The following is a 22,912-nucleotide window of genomic DNA, read 5'->3' as shown; positions in this document are numbered from 1 at the left end:
CATTAAGGAAGATGCTAAACTACTGTGTGCAGAGGTGTGGACGCAGATCACAAAACCTGAAGTCTAAAGCAGCTGGAGAGACGAGTCTGAAGACGCCGTGACACCCGATGGAGACACTGACCGACTTAGAACTGCAACTGGACGCTGCCATGTCGACTTGAAACGACTGTGTAACTCCTCAGTGTTAAAACCTGTCGATTAAATCGGTGGTTCCCACAGGGAGGGTTTGTGGACCGGCTCCTAGAGGTCATAGCGAATAGGAGAATCACATATTTTCATTAAAGAGGCGTTCATGACAGTAGGAGACAAAATGTTTGATTATTGGTCAAGGGTTTGAAGTACTTCCTGTGATAACCAGATACCCAACCATGGGATAAAAATCTTATCACATTGGGGTCTGTGGTCTAATTTGTGTCGGTTTTAAAGGTCTTTCATGGGAAAAAGTCTGAGATTCACCGAACTCACACTCACTGACTGGTTAAAGGCAAAGAGATGCAGCGAACTTTAATGTTTTGGATACAAAACTGAACCAAGCAGGACGGTAACACATTACATCCCTTCACTGTACCTTGACGTCTTCTACCCATCTCTCGTCCGAATGTTTAGTGATTATTAAAGCAGAAGTAAGCGATCCGGTCGTTTTGGCTAATGCTGCGTTCCAGGCAGGCTTTTGAAACCGTAAATTACAGCTTCAAGTCACAACTTACGACTTTGTAGCGTTCCAGGCAACCCACTCGTGTTTTTCCGACCTGTTTTACCTGTGAAAGTCACTATAACGGCCACTCGTAACTTCCGACCCGTGAACTCGTACCAGATTGAACTGGTATGACTTCACAGGTCGGAAAAATACGAGTTACGGGCTGCCTTGAACGCACCATAACAGTCCTCGTCCCTACGTCACCACATTCACGGCGTCCCTTGGCTGCACACACAGCCCTTCATGCCGTTCTCTCTCCTCATTGGATAAAAACTGTAGGATACGAGAAAAGTTTTCTCCTCGGCTCAGAGCAGAGCAGAGGGACTGAGAGACCCGTGTTTCGGTCCAAACACTCTATGTAAGTGATTGCTGTCGGAAGATATAACTATTTAAGACTTATATTAACACGAATATATCACTTACTTCTGCTTTAATGTTCACTATATAGTGCACTCATTGTATCCCACAATTCACCCCGAAATGTAGTGAACTTTCCTATGGTCACTAACCAAAGCAAGATATCCCATCATGCATTGCAGTCACGGAGCGTTTTAATTACGCAACGTAAAACGTAATTAACTATGCGGCGGAGTAGTGTCCGAAAGTGTTTTTCATTTGACCAGTGAGTCCACTATATTGAATTCACTATACTGTATAGTGAGTAGGGAGTAGGGAATGAGTGAGTGATTTCGGACACAGCCAACGTCTTGTCTATTGTCATCCTCCACTTCCTGTCAAATCTGAGATTGCTTGCTCCACCATCATGCGTCCTACCTCCTTGTCCCCCCATGTCCTGGTGTGTACATGTATAAGGTCTATTCCTTCCTGTTCCCTTGGTTGAGAGAGAGATCATCTTCAGTCAGTCAGTCTGTCAGCTCATCTTCCATTTGCAGACTTTTTAATTCTTCTGCAAATGGTAGATGAGCTGTCAGACAAATGAATTTCCCTTTGGGGATTAATAAAGTCATTTGTATTCGTATCCGATGTCTCCTGATGTGTGTGACTGGTCCACATGTCTTCTAGTCTTTGCCGAGTTTTGCCTCCTCCACCTGACTGTTACTGACCACCTGTGTATCAACCTTTGGAGTACGTAAAAACTAGGATGAACTTTTTACCTCTGTGGGTCCTGGCGATGTCTCCTCTGTCTCATCCTCTCTACAGTCTATCTTATAATACTGTCCTCAGGCTTTTGAGCGTCCTCTAGCCTTTTGCCCCACATTAACATCCATCTCTCTCTGCACGAGCCCTTGACGGTGTCGAAATGCCCTCTAGTTTTTTTTTGTACTCCCCAACATCTGTCCCTGTCCTCTGGTTTCGCTCTGGACTCTAACCTTCATGGCAGACTAATAGTTTACAACAGTAAAGCGCGTGACAACCACAACAATCACAGGCCGACACAACTGTCAATCGGGCAGATGAAGTCGTTTTGCCAGCGAGAGCAACGTTTGCATGTTAAAACCAAGTTCCTTCATGCAGCTTGTGTGTCTGCAGCAGCGACCTGTTCCTTCACCGCTGCACCGCTACAGACGCTGACAGACAGATGGACGGATGAGACTGACAGTCGGTCTGACAGTCAGACACGGTGAGAGATGTAGAAACATACATCTTGACTCAGTCAGAGAAATATTTTGACATTTAGAAGATGATGTGACAGCAGTGTTTCCCCATACAGTGACTGATTCACCGCAGACAAAACCACAACACTGGAATTGATCGCTATACGTATTGACTTTCGAGATCCTGCTGCACCAGTGGATCATCAACAAAGTTTGTCCACTCTGTCTCTTTACTGAACAACGGGCAAAGCCAAAAGTATTCAAAAATGTCCAAAATTACAGAAGCCCTAAAGCAGGGATGTCAAACTCAATTTAGTTCAGGGGCCACAAACAGCACAATTTAATCTCAAGTGGGCCGGACCAGTAAAATAATAGCATAATAACCTTTAAATATATTTTAAAAATTGAGATTTCCCTCTGTTTTAGTACATTAATAAGATGTTTACAGTTACTGAACTATCCTTTTACAAAACATATTATGAACCACCTGAAATTTATTGATAAAAATATGTGCAATTTCAAATTTTCACACTTGACAAATTCATCCTGAGGGCCAGATTGGACCCTCTGCAGGGCCGGTTCTGGCCCACGGGCCGCATGTTTGACACCCCTGCCCTAAAGGGTCACACATACATACATTTTATTTCCTTCGTTTTCCCGAAATAACGAGATAATTAATTTGCGAGATAATGAATGAAACGTGATGGGACTGAGATTTCCGTCACACGCGACATGTCACGCTGACTGACGTCTTCTTGAACACCAATGTAGGTAACGTAAAGCCTAGTTCTCTCACTAGCGAGCCATCAAGTGAGCTGATAAACAGCTGTTGAAACATTAATTCATTCCTTGCATACAACACAAACAAACAGAGAACTGGGCTAATGTTACCTACAGAGGAAATAAAATGTATGTATGTATGACCCTTTAGGGCTTCTGTACAAAATAACCCCAGAACTAAGAAAAGTTCTTTAGGAGGGATCCTCTAATATGTCAAAAATGATGTGTTTACATTTCACCGACTCAAAATCTGAGACTAGTTCATTCAGAATCAGTTTCTTATTGCAGGTCAACTGAAGCGATTTCCTTCTCCTACATTCCCGTATAGCGTCCCAGTTTATTAATAGTTTTTTTTCCCCACTACAGCATAACTTGACGGTCATTGGATAAATACTTGGATTTTGTCCCTCCCACAGACACTCAGCGTCTCTGGGAGTGAATGGGGCAGTGGATGCTTGGATTCTGCATGATGATTGGAGGATCTGTCTAAAAGCAAATCCAAATTTGACTGACCGCGATTTTGAAACATTACACCAGTTCAGTCCAATTGCAGATTTTACAGGTGAAGTTGAGAGACAAACTGCAGCTCATTTCTTGGCATTTGTTTGGCGATATCGCTCATTTCCATTGTACATATCACGCACTGTAGATAAAACACAACTGTAGCATTTCTTTGTTTCAGTTTAACATAATTCTCACATTTCCTTGTTCGAGTTTAATATAGTTTTGTTTAGTTTGATGTTTGTATGTAAGATGAAGATTCTTTGAAAGACCAGCAGCCGCCGCCACTGACTACAGTTCATATTCTTCTATACATCAAGAAGAGGCTGTGTAGGAGACGGAGGTCCATTGATTTAACTTTATACAGACTGTGGAGAGGAGGACGCACAAAGAGGGAGAGGATCACAAAAGTGCATTTGCTCAAAGACAAAAGCCGGCTTATACGAACAATTTAACCCCGCTCATCTCTACCGGCTTTACATCTCTCCAACATCTCCTCCCCCAAGCCCTACACACACACACACACACACACACACACACACACACACACACACACACTAAACTGCTATTAACATGGAGCACCACAGGTTCTGTTGCAGTTGACGCTACTGTACAGTCATTTCTCCATCTGGGTCCCCTTGAACAAGGAAAAGTAAAGCAGTGGTAGTGTGTTATGGTCGGGAGATAAGGGTGAGAGACAGAGTGAGGGAGGGAGAGGAGAAGAAGAGAGAGAAAGAGAGAGAGAGAGAGAGAGAGAGAGGGAGCAGAGGAGCAAAGAGGGTGACATAGTGCTGCATTGCAGTAGCAGAACCAACAAATGTTAATACTAAGTGAAACCAGGGCCCTGTTTGCTGTGGCCGTCCTGAGAGCGATCTAGAGATCCCGTCCCCTGTGTGAAGATAATAAAGTATGAACCAGTGGAGGAAGAAGGACACTTGGTCAGACACATTATGGCCTCTTTATCAGTCTGTAAGTCTGCCATCGTATCACAATGTCATTTATCCCCCCCGCCCCCACTTTGCCATAGTAGCATAACAATACACGAGCGATGGGGGAACGAGGAGATGTGGTGTGTTTATGTGCTTTATGGGGCTCTGGAGCGCAGCGCTGCTCTTTCAACGGCGATGAGATGTGGATTTTTTAATCTCATCAGGGGCGATCTGAGCGTTGGAGGTGATGACGATAACTTTATTTTGTTTCGTGTTAATTGACGGAAGTTTACAGAGCAACAAAAAGGGACGCCGTCGCCGTCTCAAGGTTATAGGATAGACAAAGCAGCAGGGAGTGACAAAGACAAGTGAGGCTGGAAAAAAACAAAAAAAACAAAGTTGGGACTTGTCTGGCTTAAATTTTTTTTTTAAGGGAAAAAAAAAACACTTCCTGTGCTGCACTGATGAAACATTCAGAGGAGAGATGTTGCTTTTGCTTCCACTTGCCCTGAAAAACAGCATCACAAACAGCTATTAAAAAAAAAAAAGTCAAAGCCTAAGTATTCTTTCTAACTTCATGCTGCATTGCTGAGAGACAGAGACAGAGGAGGAGGAGGAGGAGGAGGAGGAGGAGGAGGGTGTGTGGGTGGGAGGGAGGGGGGGGACAGACAGAGACGAGGAGGAGGTGGAGAGAAGGGCAAAGCTGTGGGGACACTGCTGCATCCATTCAGCCAGGCAGCGAGTCAATCAGCCAGTCAGCACAGACACTCAGTCAGTCAGTCAGTGGTCGGGCTGTGGCTGTCAGTCAGTGATGCTGCTGCAGAGTGGCGCAGTGCCACAAACCCTCTCTCTCTCTCTCTCTTTCTCTCTCTCTGTCCGTCTGTGCTGTTGTCTCAGTGCTCGCTCAGCTCAGCTCAGCATCCGTCCCCTCCTCCGGAAAAAAAAAAAAAAAAAAAAAAAACTCACTCACTCACTGCTTATCTTTCCTCTACACTTCCTGTCTTTCAACTCCTCCATCCCACCTCCAACTCCGACTATACTCCTCTCATCTCCACCGCCTCTCTCCTCCATTTCCGCATCTGTCCTGCACTCCCCTCCTTTTCCTCCTTTGATCTGCTTTCATCTATTTTTTTCCCCTCATTTTGCTATTCTGTCCCTGTCATCTTCATGGTTCGTGTCAAAACTCCTCATCTTCTCCCGTCTCCTCCACTCTTCCTTTCTCATGCCCCAATATTTGTGTCTGTCTCTTTTCTGTAGCCTCATAATGACACTGATGATGAGATGCCATTTGATTTTTCTCACTCTGATTTGTCGTGTAGATTAAATTGTTATTTCTGTAAATTGACTTTAAACAACCAACTTTTCAATTTTGCCAACACTGTGACAATTTTTGCTTCCCTCGGTTTTTTTTTTTTTGCTTTGGCATAAAGCTGCAAGGTGGGAGGGGCAATTTTTTTTAAGGCACATCTTGTCCTGGAAGTTAAAGCCCCAGCTGGTGCATTTCCAAGTTTTGGATGATCTGAACGCAAATCAATGAAACAAAAGTTGAACCACTGTTTGTGCCCATTTTAATTTGCATGTAAACACCAAGGAAATCTCAAAAACAAAAAATCGTTTTCAGGCTTGGCTAAGGTGGAAAATGGCAACAGACTCTGTGAATAAATCATGACATATTTGAAGCAAGTGACTCTTTTTCCACTCCGCTTAACAAACCTCCGCTCATAGAAAAGCTGATTTAGCGAGGAGACCACAATGTTCCGTAAATGAATAAGTAAAACAAACCTAAATGTCATACCTCCATCATGTTTTCCACATGGCTTTGTCACTCGTGGCGTGCCATCGGGGCAAACAAGGCAGAGCAGTGCTCCAGTTAAAGCTAAAAATAGACAGCAATTAGTCTGATGCTAAAGTGGAAGCGACGTCTCCTTACAGCTGATCTCAGAACAGCCAGCGTTCTGTGCCATAAAGGATCTGATGCTGGTTTGCATCCGCCGTGTAACTTACTGCCCCCTAGTGGTGGCAGCAGAGCGCTGTCTCTGGGAGCTAGCATTCTGGTTTCATCGGAGTGGACAGTGTCTGTTTTTTGTGTACAAATGTACAATAAGGATAACCATGGGTTCTTTGACAGCAGACTCTAAATGTTTTGCGACTCATGTAGCATAGGGTCACGGTCATGAAAATGCCTTTTCCAGCTTTAATCCTGCATGTTAACTGTTCATTTATCTGTTGGAATTTGTCATAAAGTTATTACAAAAGTTAATACAATACCCTAGCTGTGTCTCAATTTAGCGGCTGCATCCTTCAGAGGACGCATTTGCAAGCCGATTCTACATCATAGCGTTGCGACAAGGTCTGTCCCAATTCAAAGGATCCTACAAATCTGGCCTTCTCTTGCCTGTTCTAGGAGGACACACACCACACATATCCTTCGTGGCCTCGTGCATCCAAAGATTTTTTGCACGTTGTTGATTATTAGCCACCTAGCATGCTAGCTATCGGAAAGTCAAGGCGGCTCCACGCTATAGCCATGGTAACACCGCTTCTCTGCCGGCTTATAGGCGTGGTCGCACGCTGAGCAACATAGCCTGAGGCGAGGAGCTGAGGAGCCGTTGGAAGTGTAAAAAAGGCGCCACTTTCAAATGTTTAACATTAAGATGTTGATTGTGTATAGATGCAATCAGGAAATGCTCCGAAGGCTTGACTGTCCCATTTACCAACGGTTGACGTGGCGTTCGAGGTGCCACTGAAGCCGCTGCATCTGTAGACCACGTATGGCTGCGTCCTCTGAAGGATCCAGCCCCTGCACATGGCGCCCCATATGCAGAGGCTATCAATTCCCGCATCGGGCGGCCCTTTACTGCATGTCATTCCCCCTCTCTCTGCCTCCCCATTTCCTGTCTCTCTCAACTATAAAAAGGCAAAAAAAAAAACAGAGTAAAGTAGTTTCACATTTAAAGTCAGTGTTTTGCTGACACTGTTCATCAGGGAAGAGTTGGGAGCTGGGACTGCTGCTAGCCTTTGTTTTCATTGTTTCCATGGCAACTTATGAACCGCCAGACATTCAGCAGGATTTTACCCGCAGCCGAATTTTCCACAAAGGTGTCGGACCAGGGAATCAAAACCAGTAGAAAGTCCTGTAAAGCATTCCCTAACTTACTGCTTACTCCTTCTTTTACACATTTTACACACAAACCAAACCAATTCAATTCAATGGAAACAAGTCAGACGCTTACGTGGGTCACATGACGTCTCAGACTAGACTGCCTACCTTTGTTTCTTTAATAATAATAAGAACCAGATGCTCAGCAGGATTTTACCAGCAGTCAAATGTCCACAGAGGTGTGTGTCCTCCTCTACATAACAAACAAACAGACCATGGAAGTTAAACTGGTACAAGTTTCATTTTAAATAGGCTATCTGGTTGGGTTTCATTACAACAGTGGACAGAGGACAGGATGTCTCCAGTGGCTGGGAGCTGAACTGAGCCTTTGATAACTTTACCAAGGTGTTGAAAATGTATTTGACTTTTGTCTAGATAAAAATCAACTTTGACACTGACACATGTACACACAGTAGAGGAAATGATGTCGCTTACAATAAAAACATATTTCTAAAAAATAGTTAAAAAATGGCTGAAAACAACTGGGATAATGTAAGAACACAACTAAAATTAAAATCAACATGTATCTGTTTTTAGAAACATTCAGATGGAAAGGTTAATTATAATTTGAAATGGGCACAAAACCAGACTAAGGACAAAATGTATGACTGATTTTATTTTGAAATATCAATAAGCATGTCAGCAGGCAATCAAGGCTACAAAAACAAAAGCAGCCAACGCCTCACATTTGACAAGTTGGAATTTTCAATAAATCACTGATGATGATAATCACTGATAATCAAAATTGTTGGACACCAAGTTTCTGTTCCTCCTCCTCATTACTCGTTACATTTATTCTACTCAGAAATTCTTCATTTGCTTTCTTGTCTGTCACACCTTGTTATTCTGTCCTGTCTCTTGCCTTGTTTTTTTCATTCTTCTCTTTTCACCTCAAGTCCCTTCAGCAACTCCACTTTTTTCCTCTCCTCCTCCTCCTCCTCCTCCTCCTTCTCCCTTCTCCTCTTCAGAGAGCCACTCTCATCTCGTCTGCTGAAATACTCTCGTCTCCCCTCTCCTCTCCCAGGGCAGGGATCAACCACAGCCCATTTCACACATGACAGACTGTGCTGTATGCCAGTGATGTATGCATGCTGCTAGAGGTGGCGCTACTGATGAGTAGCAATGGAGATAGGGTAATGAGCAGGGAGCCCTGTGTGTGTGCGTGTATGCAAAGTCTGTCTCTGTGTGTGTGTGTGTCTTGGTGACAAGCAACAGAGCTGACTGGAGTTTGAATCTGAATTTCAATTCGCTATGCCAAATAAACACATTGAGATTCCTCTCATACATTCAAGAAATATTCTCAACGAAAAAAAAAGATTCAGGAATTTCACCGTCCCCTTCTTTCTGAATTGAAACACCAGACAGAGCAGGCGGCTATCGATACGCTCATTTACCCCGTGCCGGCAAGAAAGAGGAAACTGAGTAAGGAGTCGTATAGGCGAGAAGAGAGGGGAAGGAAAACAAAGAGGAGGAAAGTTAAGTGAAGGGGAGAAAACATAACATTTCTTATAGAGGCCACAAGGCGAGGGCAGGTTGCACCGCTCAATCACACATGGATCAAATCAATCAAATGCATCAGTTGCGCTACAGGGCGAAAAAACAGCATTACATATGTGCTATAGTTCACCGGCTGGAAAAGTGTGTGTGTGCATGTGTGTATGACTGAAAAATGCGTGTGTGTGTGTGTTTGAGTTGTACTTTAAGATTGATTCTGTTCCTGTTTGAAGGAGAAGTGCTGTGTTTCACAGTGGAGGAGTCTCACAGTGGACTTCACCTCTTGTCCATCTACTGCTGCTGTGTCAAGACCTACGCTGACCTCAGAGGTGTCTCCACAGGTCATGGGAGCACTTACACTATAGGCTTCCAAGTTAAAGGAGTTCATGGCGAGTCCATAACAAGGAAACTTTCACCTCCTGGGCTTTTATTTTGAAGGGTTCACCAGTAGCACACCCACTGAGTTTTATTTCCCTACGTCCTGGAGCAGGTCCAGGAATGTGAGTTTAGGGTAATGTCTAGTAGGTTTGTCCTGCTCTTTTGTTAATTTAAAGACACCTGTTGTCCTGCAAAACTACCTGTCACTTGTTAATATGTACACTTTAAACATTGAAAAGAAAACACCTTCAGAGTGTTAGGTTGTATTCATGTGGTTGCAAAATTGTGCTCCATCCTTGTTTGTCTAGGCTCTATGTGCTGTAAAATAGACATCATGTCGTCAAAGATGCAAACAAGTGGAAGATGTTTATATTTTCTTTATAATAGTGTGGTAGTTGTTTAGTTTGAGTGCTGTCAGTTCCCGTATGTTAGTGGTTTTCAACAGGTTGTGGTCGAAAGCTCAGCTGTTTTGTTCAGTTTTTTCTTCAAATATCTGGAATGATTGATCCACGATGATCTATTGCTTCGATGTAAAAGATGTAAAACATTTATATTTGCTCTGAAATGCACACTCAGATTTTATATTTTTTATGTGTGAAAGTAATTGAGTGAGAACATGTTCAGTACCAAGGACAGTGCCGAAGGTGACAGAGCTTCCACAGTGTTGAGAGGTATCTTATAATAATAGTGAGTTTGTGTGGGTATATTGTACAACTTTTCGTTACAGTGCTGTCACATTATTTCTAAGCAGTTATAATTTAATCTGTGACCAGATATATCAAACATTCCTATGATGGTATTAAAAACGGTTTATTTGTGAGTTATGCATCGAATTTCATCATTTCTAGTTAAATTAGCATGCTAACCAGCTAGCACCAAGACAGTCTGATATCTATATAGTTTTAATAACTAAACAAGTTGTTGTAGTGTTGAGTCTGTCCTGAAACAGCCATATTATGATCTCTTAAACAGCTGAAGCTCTTAGCAAGAAGAGACAGCTGTTAATGCTAATACTAAGTAGCAAGAGCAAAGCAAAGCTCCTTTAAGCAGTGTTTTGGGATAGCATGGAACAATTAAGTGCAAACTTCACAGCACTTATGGAAGATTCTTATTTTTAGTTGATTAAAAAAAAAAAATCCACTTATGCAACCGTTCGCCCAGACAGTCACTCGAGCTCACTCAAAGAGTCACTTCAGACAGTCGCTGCGTGGCTAGAAACGAGGAAACTACTTTTGTCTATGAAGGAGCTTTTGTTTAAAACAAGCGTTAATATGCCTGTTAAGTTTGTGAAGTGCATAAAGAAGAGGACAGCTTGGCAGCTTTAGCAGTAACTTCACATTCAACCATGTTCAATCATGTCCAGAATGTATCTAAACTAATCAGCTACACATACACAGTGTAATCAGCTGAATTTCTGCAGACAGACGAGAGTTGAGCTATGAAACTGTGATAATAGCGACATTTTGCTTATTGAAATGAGCCTTTTCCAGAAACCCGGTTAAATCCACCTGCATACAGAGGAGTCCTGGCGTGCGTAGAGGCTCTATAGGAAAATGAGCCGCCAGGCAGGAAGGAAGAGCCAAGGTACAGGGCCGGAGCGGGGCCGAGTATCTCCAGCAGCACAGTTGCTCTTCAGGGCCCAGTGAGCCGCCATCTGTCCCCGGGCTGCGGAGGCCAGGCCAGGAGACACGCTCCCCTGACAGTTACTGCCATATGCTGCTAGAACATGTACACGCACCAACTGGCGTGGCTGAGAATGGCATCGGATGGTATGGTCGGGTCTGGTCTGGTCTGGTCTGGTCTGCAGCTAACGGAGCTGACCTTATCTAGTGCGGCTGATATGCAGGATAGAAAATGCGAAGTAAGACACGGACACAAGGCTTTCTGCAGGATCTATATGATCCTCGACTGCGCTGCTTTGATTGTGTCATGACAAAAAATTGGACTGGCTGCGTCTTATTCGTTTTTGTTTTATGTTGTGTAGTGTTTTTGTCTTTACCGGGAATTGAATGTGTGGATGTCTGAATGCCACTTTGATGGGCCGTTGCAATTTCACATATTTTAAATGCAGTGACTGACAATAAAGGCATCTTGTCTTATCTTACCTTAAGTGACATAATGATTTTACGATTAATTTTATTTCATTTTAAACTTTACATCTGCACTTTAATTTATTTTAACTTATTTTATGGTATGTCCCTGTGCTGTCTTTATTCTGTTAGGTTGTGTTCATTTGGATGAATCTATGTCTATCTATCTAGTGTGGCAGTTATGTGTTTTTTTTTGTGATGAGCTCTCTGACATCTGAATTTCCCTGTGGGGATGAATAAAGTTTTACTCTACTCTACTCTAAAGCAATCAATCAGCCAATCCCGAAAGAATATGAATCAATGCACCAAAAATACTATGTAATTCCTGGTCAAGGGTAATTATAGCCCACTAGCCTCATATGACGGCATATTTTCTCTTAGAATTAACATTTTGGTGCATTTATTGACAGATTATTATTCAAGATTGTTAAAATCACAGAGTTAAAGACATAAGTCAGCATTTCCATGTATCTCCATTGCAGGCAGCCAAGTCAGCTTTATAGCAGTCTGAGACCCAAAAAACCAAAGAATCTGTAAATACAAATATGCTGACTAATGTTACACCTCCCATAAATCTACATTGCGGATGTCTGCTCACTAAATCATAAAAACTCACCCTTATCTAGCATGAAAAAACACAAGCTCCCAAGCTTGACATATCAGCCACAGTGAAGCATGGCAGCATCTTGCTTTGGGAATGTTTCTCAGCAGGAGAGGCTGGCAGACCGGCCGCAGTGGAGGGACATACAGTACCGACAGAGCCAGATACATAGAGATCCCTGAGGGAAACATGCTGGAGTGCACATGGCAGTCGCAACAGCAGCAAACCATGCAGGCAACGCTCAGCTGCTTCGGGGTAAGTTTTTTTTTTTTTTTAATGTCTCAAAGCCAAAGCCAGACAATGAAAATATGCAGAGAAGGAGAGAAAGAGGACAGTTCACAAACACTGAAGCTTTACTGTGTTTCCTCTCAGTTAAATGGCCGCCAGTCATCCTGAAATAAATCTATATTCACTGCTGTTCTGTAGTGGTCCACCTCAAAGCCCCTGCAGCACAGACACGACATATGAACGTATGCTCATGCCAACAGGTGGACGTGAGTGAGTGAGGCGAGCAGAGGAGGGACAGAGACAGATGAGAGGAGCAGGGTAAACAGACAGAGAGGTGCAGATGGACATGCAGACAGGATGGAGAGGCAGGTAGACAGATAAACACGTAGAGGGAGGTGAGAGCCGGTCGCCACACTGCAGGTCTTATGATCTGCTCACGTCACAACACAGTGGGAGACAGGAAGACTGCTACAGTAGCTCTCTGCTCTGCAGCAACACCACTGCTGACAGACACAACAAGAACAAGTGGATTTCGACACCTTTCTCTACAGTATATATATATATCTCTCTCTATATATATATAAGTGTGTGTCGTATTTTGTAGTTTCTTAACCCTTCTCAAAGAGTAACATCTTTTGATACCATGACAAAAACCTGAATATGTATAAAAAATATCATTTACATCGACCTCCTTTTTCATCTATTTGTACTTCTTGCATCTCTGTGACTCTCTAACAGCATTATCTCAGTGCACGTTGAACATCCACATATAAATGTAGAATATTTTCTGTCCACTACTTCTTTCTTTGTGCTCAAGATGAAGAACTAACTGCTCAGGCCTGTAGGGGTAAACAAAGCTTTTACTTTAGGTTTGACATTGAGACTTGTTTGGGAGGCGAGCAGCCGTGGTTTTGTCACGGAGGAGCCGTCAGAGACATGCACAGTAAGTGATGATGAAATAAACAAACATTAAGAAAGATTTCAATTTCATATCAGTTTATTGCTTTGGTTTCTTACCCGATCAACAGTCGACCGCAGTTTGTGAAGCAACGTACCAGTTTTACGGGTCTAAAGGAAACAAAACTTTACAAAAAAAAATCTCAAAATTGTATTTCTTTAAAACACTAGTGCTCTTTCTACACTTTTTCTAGAGTAAGTTTTGGTCCATTAATGAGCCTTCCCTCAAAACAAAAACACAAAAATTTGATTATAATTGTTGTAATCGAGTCGATCAGTTTCCATTTGTTGTATACGTAATTAGACACCATTACAATATAAAACATATCTATCACCAAAAAGAGATGCATATAATAACTAAAAACTGTGGTGAAGTTTCCTGTAGGTTATAAAATAAATCATCAATAGGACGAGTTCACGTCCACCATCTTGACATCATGTTCCTTCCAAATCCAGAAGATCATCAGAGGTAAATGAGCTCATTTGACGGCTCCTCGACATTTTGCACCTTGCAGCAGCTTCTTAAACTCTGCGTTACAGTTAACCGACTGTTGCAGTGTCACTGTAAAAGCCAAGTTATTATTACTTAACCCAGGTTGTGAACTTCTATTCATCAAGTGGACGGACGGCTTCACCCAGCGCTTCAAGCTCTGTATGACTTTTATATACTGTGATTAACAAAAACGTTGCACGGTGGAGATTCAAATATGATGCACTTTACTTCCCTTACTTTAGCTTCATCTACGTGTTTTTTTCCTTTTCATTCTTTTTAACTCTTTACTTTATTCATCCGTAAGTTAAATCTCGATGCAGCTGTCTGGCGTTTTAGACGGATAATACGAAATCAATCTACTTTCATACAGTAAAGGTCGTGCTTTAAGTTTGTTATCGTTTCCAATGCTATATTTTGTATGAGTTTTAATTACAGCAACATGCAAAGGCTTTACTGAGTTTTTAATTAATTTTGAGTCTATTTCTATTTTAGCTGTATCCATAACAACAACAACAGTGAAAGAAAAGTATATTAAAGGCTGCTGGCGTCCTTGATCATTGACATTGAATGATCAAAAGGCAGATACTTGATTATGTACCTTCCTTATGTATCTTATGTGCTCATCAATATTAATGACATTGAAAACATTGAATAACCAAAGTGTCCTGATTGTTTGAGTCGCGATGAGCTAAACGGTCAATCTGCAGGACTGTTGTGTCGTTAACGGGAAATGAACTCTGCGCTGGAAGGACATGGAAAGTTTATCTGAAATTCAATTTAACAGAGAAAACCATGATCATAAATTGCAAAGTAATTTTACGGTTATAATAACTGAATAAAACAAATGCAGGCTACACAAATACACTCCCTCCCACTCCCTGTGCAGAATCAACCACTCGATCTAACTGCTTCACAATGTAACTCTCAGATGTTTAGTACTGTAGACACTGCAAATGTGCATGAGCTGATCAATCATGTTTTTAAAACTGTGTTTGAAAGTTACTACGGTCACTTTACTGACAACAACGGATATTAAGTCAAAGGAAAGACATCAAACAAATATATATTTACGTACAGTTCTGTGAAAAAGTTTTAGGCTCTTTAAGTTAAGTGAAGATGCTTTCAAAAGTAACGTCTTTGTTTATCTATTAACTTCATACAAAGATTATTCAACAGAAGAAAATAAACCTAAATCTGATCATAACTATAATAAAGCACCAGTTCTCCTCCAGATACTTGCACACAGTTTTTTTTCCAAGCATCTTGGAGAACGAGCCATAGCTCTTCTGTTCAGCCTTCTCACCCTATAACTCTAACCCTTAAAATAGATATTTTTGACACTGGCTGTAATTTTTGGGTCATTGTCATGCTGCAGAATAAATGTTGGACCAATCAGAGGCCTCTCAGGTAAGAATCTAAACATCTAGGATAAGTGCCTACAACATTTGCACAGTATGGAGGTTCACGACTAATAATACACAAGAGGACACAACTCTTGTGTATTATACTTTGTTAATGAACATTTCTAAGTAGAAGGTGGGGGGAGGTGAATAGCTTCTATCTGCTGGGATAAAATTGCCAAACGCACCAAATAATATGGCAGTCTGCTATTTACTACTGTGGACAAAGAGTTTTCCATTTCCATGCAAGTCTGCTGGGAGCTGTGCTGAACAGCCAATCACTGGACGGCCGCATCAGGCTCAATTATGATTTCCGTTACCAGGAAAAACTTTTCAGACTTTTATTTCAGGCTCGCACACGCACCAAAAAAAAAAAGAGGAAAAAACTTTGAGGGGAAAGTGTTATTTTCTATCAGCTGTTCCAATTTGATATGTCACGATTTACATAATAATACCAGGATGGAAACCCAGCCAGAGACAGACTGAGAACAAAACAGGAAGATAAGATGGAAAAAGGAAACTGCAAGATGGTGTCTGTGTGTGAGTGTGAAAGAGAGATTTCCAAAACGTGTTGCATGTGCAGACAGAGGTGTACACACACACACACACACACACACACACACACACACACACACACACACACACACACACACACACACACACACACACACACACACACACACACACACACACACACACACACACACACACACACACACACACACACACACACACAGTTCCATGCGACAGATCGGCTTTTATAGTCCGTGGGATTTTATAGTGCACACGTCGTTGAAGAGCACACATCCCCCTGGTGGCACTAAGCTCATTTCAGCCTCGCTGACAGATTTATGGCATTTCCATCACCTCAGCTGTCTCTGTCTGAATGAGTGTGTGTCTATGTGTGTACGTGTGTGTGTGTGTGTGTGTGTGTGTGTGTGTGTGTGTGTGTGTGTGTAGTGTTCGACTTCACGTCCCAGAATGTACTGTCACAGTTGGCCAGGTGCCAACTTCAAAACAGTTGGCAAGGCAAGACTGCAGAGCTCTGCACAAACCAGTGGCATCTCAGACACACACACACACACCTACACACACACACACACACACACACACAATGCAGAGCTGATGAGATTCTTGGTGAAGAACAGATGTTTCCCCAGTACTGTAAGTTTGTGCCATTATTCTCAGGTCTAAGCTACAAACAACAGAGTGAATCACTGCTGGAGCTGGAGGAAGCTGAGGCGATGCAGCTCACAGCTGTGTGATGTATATGAATGCACACGTGTTTATTAAAAGAGGGTGAGATGAGAAGATATTTATCTTAAGTCAGCTGGAGTCTGGGTGTAGCTACTGTCGTTAGCCTACCTAGCTTAGCATTAAGACTGGGAACTATAGGATTGGTTAGATTGTTTGTCCAAAATGAAAAAGTGGGAGAAATCTCTTGTTTCCTACTCCCTGTCTGTGAGTGCCTGTCATGGTGCATGGAGCATATAGCCTACTGTGAGTGTGAACCAAGACTGGTCTCACTGGATTATCACTATACTCTCCCCTCCCTATCCAACACAGTGGGAAACACTGGGCTATATGCATAAATAGATAAGTAAAGTATGTTCAGCAGCTTATTAAACGTTTTAATTTCAGGCGACATCCAGTGGTCGGTTCTGACAGGAGCAGAACAAGTGCAGCAAATGTAGTAGTAGTAGGCCTATCTATGCAGAGAGACGCGTTGCGACACTGCGCAGGCCTACACACCTGTAGCTACACACAGACGCACACGCGCCAAATGTTCTCCGTTCATTCTATGTCGTCAATCAATGTCATTTATAAACATAAACCTCCGTTTCCTCTCGTATCTGTAGCGCGACCGAGCCACCAGCCAACACCTCGTCCTGCTGCCATTTCAATGCAAACATGTAAACTTACCTGCAGTCCTTCAATCAGGTCCCTGCTGTGTCTGTGGCCAAACAGAGAAAGACCACTTCCTGTGATTTAAACATCGTCGTCTCGCGCGATTTTTTTTTTTTTTTTTTTTTTTTTAGGTGGGGGTGGGGGTTTTCCTTTGGTTTGGTTATGGTTATGATCATAGGTTATGATATCATTTTTTTTAATAATTATAAGTTTTTACTGACTGAATTTGATGAAAATATTTTAAAGGGGGCTGCTTTGGCCTATCTCAGTCAGAAAAGGAGCAGGATATAACAGTTAGATGATAAAGGAAGAAGGTATTTTCATATCCAAAAATCAGCTAACATGGTAATTAAAAGTAAGGTAAAGGTTCAGTAATTAAAAGTAAGATATTGATAGGTCTTTATTTTCTATGTTTGTAGATTTTATATAAAACTTGCAATCACGGTAAAAACACGTTTTCAACTACAACATTCATTTATTTTCCCACAGTTTGAAATAGAAGCCTGTGACACTCATGAAGAGGAGCAAAGATTTTAATTCCCACATGAAACTAGTGGTTAAATTGTTTTTTTTGTTCATGTGCATCAGTCTTAAACAATATAATCATGTGGTCATTAGTGTAGTAACCGTGACAACAAAGTCTGTTATATGTTGAGTAAATACTTATTTTAACCAAAATCATGATCGTCGGAGGTCTAAGTCTCCGGTTTGTTATTATACCTTTTAGGTCTGGTATATACGTATGACTGTTGCATGGAGACGCAGCTTATTGAAAAGTGTCCCCACCCATGGCGACATCCCGTTGTAAGATGGCCTCTATTAAATATCAAACAGAGAACATCTCCGGTTTGGTTTCCACCGACTCCTGAGGGAAACATCTGGCTCTTCGCTGCACTGACTCTCTCAGTTCACAGAGAGAACAACGCCGCCGCTGCTGCTTAGACGAGCGCACGACTTGCTGATGAGGCAAAATAATAATTCAGTTAACTCCATAACAGGCTGCCTGAGAAGAAGAAAAAAAAAAGTGAATCTCCTCCAATCTACTGTCATAATGACTTCAGAGCGGTGCCGACTGCACCACCCACCTGTCACCACCAAGTTCAGGATGTAAACACACCCAGACTCTTTGATAGGGCGAGAAAGGGAAGAAAAAAAAAGTGGGGACATGAAAAGACGAAGAAGGAGAGAGAGAGAGATGGGGGATGAGAGAGTAGAAGAAAGGGAGTGAGTTAGTGCTGTCCCCTTGGTATTCACAAAGACTCTCAGCAATTAAAGCTGTGGATTCAAAGCCAGAGAAACTTCCCTGAAGGTCTTGGCAGTGACTCTGAGGCTATCCCTCCTCCACACGTCCAAACACACCAACCCATGACCTGAACCAACCTCCAGAAGCCTCCACACTGGCCCACAGCAACACACACACACACATAAACAGTGCTGCTGAAGCCTCATTATACACCATTAGCATACCAGACATAAACACACACACATTCAACTGTCTCTCGCCCTGACCACTTCATTCCTAAAACACAACCTTCACCTAACCTCACTAACACACCTTTCTTCTGACCTGACACTCCACCTCAGATGTGACGTTTCGCCTCATTTGGTTTTGGTTTTGCATGAATTTACCTCTAAAACAACTCTGTCTGTTAACGTTCTGGAAACCAAGAAATCCCATTAGCCTCCGTAGCGTAGCTCTGAGCAGCTCGCGGCTCTGCTCCGCCGTTCTAAAAATAGCTTACACCGACAATTAAAGGTAACGAGCCTACTCCTAAAACTATAGGGATTATGGCACTGGACCAATTTGCCAAAATGTTGAACTATCCCTTTAAAACAAGACGAATATTTTTACCCGCAGAGCTGCATTTTTTTTTTTTTTTGTCTCAATTTAATTTTATACTCACAGTCCTTTGAAAAAAAAATAGACTTTGAATTTAGTCATTTTAGTCACATCACATTATATCAAAGTATTCAATTATTCACTGGTTTGGTTTTTGTCGAGCGCTACACACACAAAAAATAAATAAAGCTGAGTGTTATTGAGTTTCACATTGGTGTGTCCATGATTTGCACACTTGATTGGCCGCCATGCAAGTGGTTATTACCAGTGATGTGCTGTGTGCAAATCCTCTTCATCTACCGTGACCTGGCGTTGCGGCGCTTCTGCTCTCCAAATGGAGTTGAGCTTGTTGTCAGCACTGTTTAAACACGGTGTGATGTCCAGCTATGTTCCAGTAAGGACTTGTAGCTGATAAATGAAATGGCTCTTGCTATTGTAATAATTGAAAATATGTTCAGCAGCTGTTTGTCATTTGTTAAATATTGGACACAAGTGGTGTGTCCGCAAATAAATAAAGATAATTCATGAGGACTAGTCGGAGTGGGTCACTTTACATGAAGGGAAATGGTTTTAATCATAAACCGGTGTACAAGTGGGTGCTGCAGAAATAAGACGGAATAAAAACATTAAATTTACTCTGACAGAAAACGACCTTGTTTTTTCAAATAAAAATGGAAATGCATTTCTTCAGGAATGACAGTTCACCATGTATCTGTAATTACATGGTTGACGTTAGAGTTTGTTTGTGTGTCCGTCTGTTAGGAATCAGTTTGTCTGTAATTATACCTCTCTGGGAGCTGGTGATGTGCCTGGGTCGGTCAGGAGGAGAGGCTCTACATGTGTGCACAATTTTTCAGGAACAAGAGCAAATTGATAACTCTGATTTCCATGCATAGAAATGAGCCTATGCATGGTTTAAGTACAAAATTTTGCATGCACATGGTTAATGAATGAGGCCCTGGGTCTCATTTTAAGAGTTCGAGCCATAGTTTCTATAATTTCCACTTTGGAAGTGAAGATATGCAGCAGCAGCAGCAGCAGCATGACAATTTCAGACAGTCATGGACTTGTTTTTAATCTCTCTTAAAGTTGTAAATGTCTGTTCAAGAGAGCAGCTCTGGTGTCCATCATTACCAAGAGTCATGTATAGACACAACAGCTAACACATGGGATCCTAGATGAATTTCACCATTTCATCAACCAAATATGAATTATTAATAAGGGAAAAAATGTGTGGAAAGTATAAATAGATAGGTTGAATATCAATAAATAACACCCAGTCCAATCTTCTAGGGATACATTTAGTTTGATTGCGTTATATTACGTATATCCTGCATAAAAAAAACAGTGATGAGGGACTCATGACAGAAAGCAAACCAGCAGATTTCCTCTGATTTTAAAATGTCGTCGTCCTCCTGAGGGCAAAGTGGCATCATCTGCCAACTTTCCAATTTACCAAGTTCAATGTCTGCAAGGGTCTTCAAGTCGAATAACTTCTTCATGTCAGCTGGAGTTGAATAAATACAAGACATCAAAGCAACTTGTAAAAACGTGTTATGTTGAGGGTGACCAGAGCCCCAAAACACAAATATGGGGCAAAGGCAATTTTTGTGTGGGACAATGTGGGACTATCATTACCAATGAGAGGTCTTCTAAAATGTTTTATCTAAGTTTTAGAAAAATAAACACAAAGACTGCAGGTTTCAGTTACAGTGTACTGCTGGTGCTTTCATCATCCAAATGCAGGACTGATTTACAAAGTAGTACATTTCCTTGCGATCTCTGTTTTCATGGGAATCGAACCCACAACCTTAACATCAGGAGTCACACATTGTACAGACAGAGCTAATCTGACAGACACATGAGCATCTTTCTCTCTGAACACTGACATGTAGGAGCTGTCAACCTGTGTGGGTGCATTTGTGTGAGTGTGAAGAGTCAGATGAGTCCCTAAATGACACATTAGGCTACTATTGATAGTGATTTTGTGATTTTGAGAGGGAGTCATAGGGTTTAAATGTTGCATGTTGCAAAGATTTAAGATTGAAAAAGTATAAGTGAGATTATATAAAAACGTCAGTCTTGAAAACTAGAGCCTATTCTGAAAACAAGCAAGCAAACCTAGAGCTAATCAAAATGCGGGACACGGTCTCAATGTGTGTGACGTACAAAACTGGACTGGGAAAATAAATATGTGCTAAGAGAGTGTATAATAACTTTAACAAGACCTTAAGTTGAAGAACACTAGTACTTGCAATGTGTACTTGAATTCAGGCATTTATTATTTAGCCATAATAAATGATCCAAAGGTCTGAGACAAAGCACAAGTCAGCAGCACACCACACGGTGAAAACACAAGGCATGCCAGCTGATTTCTCTGAGATATTCTGTGTTGTGCAGTGAACCTGCAGCACAGTAGGAAACAGGACGGATTATAAGGAATACATGATAATAGGTGGGATAGGTGTGATATCGGCTGTCAGTCCCTCAGGACCAAACCAAAACCACATGTAGCCTACCTCCTTTGAAAAATAGGACGTTTTTTTTTTTCTGACAGTTTTGTGGTGGAAGAAAAAGTCGCTCTGCCATGACAGATTTGTGTTGTTGCAGCCGAGTTGTAAAATCTATCACATGCAGGTAAATGACATCAGATAAAGACGGATACAGTCTATATTTTTTATATATGAAGCCAGAGAAGCTGCCTCCATTCCTCACTCGTGGTATAAGAGAGAGTGAGTGAGCAGGCTTCTCCAACCAGCTGCTGCCTCTAGCTTCATATTTACTGCACTGAAAGATGAATTGAGTTTCATAATGAAAATTGTAGAGTCTGGTGTTCTTGAATTTTGGCCCACACATCTGTTGCTTCAGATTTGTTTTAATGTCACTTGACTTGAATAAATTCCTAGCTGCTGCTGGAGTCGCTTTAATTCAGAAAAACATGACTTACCTTAAAAAATTAAAGCAGAAGTGAGTGATATATTTGTGTTAATATAAGTCTTAAATAGTTATATCTTCCGACAGCAATCACTTACATAGAGTGTTTGGTCTGAAACACGGGTCTCTCAGTCACTCTGCTCTGCTCTGAGCCGAAGAGAAAACATTTATCGTATCCTACAGTTTTTATCCAATGAGGAGAGAGAACGGCATGCAGGGCTGTGTGTGCAGCCAAGGAACGCCGTGAATGTGGCGACGTAGGGACGAGGACTGTTATGGTGCGTTCAAGGAAACTCGTATTTTTCCGACCGTGAAGTGGTACCAGTTCGATCTGGTACGAGTTCACCAGTCGGAAGTTACGAGTGGCCGTTATAGTGACTTTCACCGGTAAAACAGGTCGGAAAAACACGAGTGGGTTGCCTGAAACGCTACAAAGTCGTAAGTTGTGACTTGAAGCTGTAATTTACGATTTCAAAAGCCTGCCTGGAACGCAGCATTAGCGAAAACGACCGGATCACTCACTTCTGCTTTAACCGTGTATTGATGACAAGATCACATTTAACGACTGAGTCAGACGTTGTTATGGGTGAAGCATCTGAAACTGTCTTTAATTGAAATTTTCAGAGCTAATTAGTGGTGAAATGTTTTTTTAATTTTTTTTATGTAACCTTTCTATCCACTGAAAAAACACCAAGTGCAGCTCAGGCCCTATCTAAAGCAGACTGTCTTCAACTTTTCTGGCCCATGAGCCAAATTTAATCATCTTAGTCCACCCCCCGGGACCCGGGCTCATTAAAATGCACTGGTAAACTTGTCATGTCACCCACCAGAATCAGGTCGTCTCTCAGCTCCCCCAGTTTTAAGAAACTGTGTGTCAGACTGGAGCCCGAATGGCCCCCAACCCTCTCAACCCTCTCCGGCTGAATTCCCCGCGAGTTCAACGGGAGTTCACTCCACCTTCTGATT

The sequence above is a fragment of the Trachurus trachurus genome, assembly GCF_905171665.1.
Source record: "Trachurus trachurus genome assembly, chromosome: 16".
Taxonomy (NCBI): domain Eukaryota; kingdom Metazoa; phylum Chordata; class Actinopteri; order Carangiformes; family Carangidae; genus Trachurus; species Trachurus trachurus.
Note: the sequence above shows the minus strand (reverse complement) of the source record.